At 35.1% G+C, this 1,900-nt stretch overlaps 1 protein-coding gene across 2 annotated transcripts in view; it reads right to left on the bottom strand.

Moving 5' to 3' along the window:
* Positions 1 to 1,900, bottom strand: part of LOC106884508 (potassium voltage-gated channel subfamily KQT member 1) — a 717,249-nt gene that overhangs the window by 294,762 nt on the left and 420,587 nt on the right. The window lies entirely within an intron of this gene.

The following is a 1,900-nucleotide window of genomic DNA, read 5'->3' on the forward strand; positions in this document are numbered from 1 at the left end:
AGAGAGAGAGAGAGAGAGAGAGAGAGAGAGAGAGAGAGAGAGAGAGAGAGAGAGAAAGAGTGAGATTCGGAAGCTTAGGACTCAATTCGTGGTTGTAGTATATTAGTGAGTATAGATTTGCCAGCCAAACAAATGGCCATCGTTTGACAATTATAGGAGCAGCATTCTAAACTATGTCTCACTTGAGCTGAGTAGCCCTGATAGTCGTTGAAGTACTTTATGGCACTTAATAGAAGTCAAGGTAAGAAATGATAAACGCATGCATGCACATGCACACATATACATACACACACATATACACACATACACACATACATGCACTACATACATATTTTACATAAGTGAAGTTGTCATGAGATGCTAGAGAATGTTGTGTACGTTTTACATTATTCATGCGCAGTAACTGTTATTGATACCAATACAATAAGAACAGATACACGCACACACTCACACACTCACACTCACACACACACACATACACATACACAAACATGTTTTGAATCTTTATAGTAACGTTCACATAATTATGAAATGCAAGGTAGAAAACACTGGCTAAGTACCAGAACGTATAGATACAGAATTTATTGTAGATAGTCTCCTGTTCATTTTAGAAAGTAACATATTTTATGTTCGGTAACACGACCTACCGACAAAAGTCAAGACCATCCATGACGCCGAAAATTACTCTAACATTTGCCGTCATAGTTATAAGATCCGATGAACTGAAAATTTATGAATAATACTTACAAGAATTTGGGAAATAATTTCAGTTGTCATTTAACAGAACACTGAAGATGATTGTTACATTTTATGAAAGGAAAGACATGCCATCATTGAGTCAATTTCAAAATCTCATCCACGAAATATGCCCTTACATTCTGTTTACAATGAAATTCAGTAACGATATACTAAAAAAAAGAACAACACTAGAAAGTAACATATGTTTAAATCTCATCAACCCACCGCCATATCTCTTTTTATTCTATTTCATCTAAAACACACGCGACGTAACATTCCATTAAAATAATGAAGACGGTTCAGAATAATTGTCACAACTCTTAAAACTAGAAATCAAAAACAAGTTGAAATAAAAGAAATCCTTGTAAAAAGAAAAAAACCCTATTAAGCTGATAAACTTTGGAATTCAGAAATTAAAGATAACACCCAAGAGCTTTGAATAAAGGAAGAAAAAAAAAACTTAATTCTTGATTTCTTCTGTTTCAACATTCAGCCGAAATTGGCACCGACATCTATATAAAACTATCAACTACATGGCCCGAAATTGATAAACATCCTGTCAAAGCAGTATATAATAAAATGCATGAGACAAGTGAAATCACTGGAAAAGATATTGACCGTTGGAAAAACTACATACACTAACTACGGACTATAAAGTTGGTTAACGCCAGTAACCAAACTATAGGATATGCAGCTACTTATTAGAAGGCTCCGAATTCCACTTGAAATAGGGGCTTACCTTTAGAATTCAAAGGAGCTTTACGTGTAATTCAGACAAGTTAATACATAGACTTGTAAAGTAACCAAGATCATTGTATTATAGAAAGAAGAATGACATTCAGGTGGAGAATGGCGATACATCACCATCAGATAAGAGAAACACTATTCACTCGATCTCGCTCTATGCAACTTGTTTTGTCCCCCCCCCCCAAATGAAAAACCTCCTTAAAGGAATACATTTTGCAGATGTGGAAGAGACGAAGAAAAAACGACGGAGGCATTAAAAGGCATCACTTTGCAAGAGTCTTACGACTGCTTTGAGCAATGGTAAACGCGTCTGGACCGATATATTGCTTCAAATGGAGAATACTTTGAAGGCGATAAAAGTGTAAAGATGAAAACTAAATGAATAGAATAATACTGCAAAATTTCGGTCTCTTTT

The sequence above is a fragment of the Octopus bimaculoides genome, chromosome 4 (genome assembly GCF_001194135.2).
Source record: "Octopus bimaculoides isolate UCB-OBI-ISO-001 chromosome 4, ASM119413v2, whole genome shotgun sequence".
Lineage (NCBI taxonomy): Eukaryota > Metazoa > Mollusca > Cephalopoda > Octopoda > Octopodidae > Octopus > Octopus bimaculoides.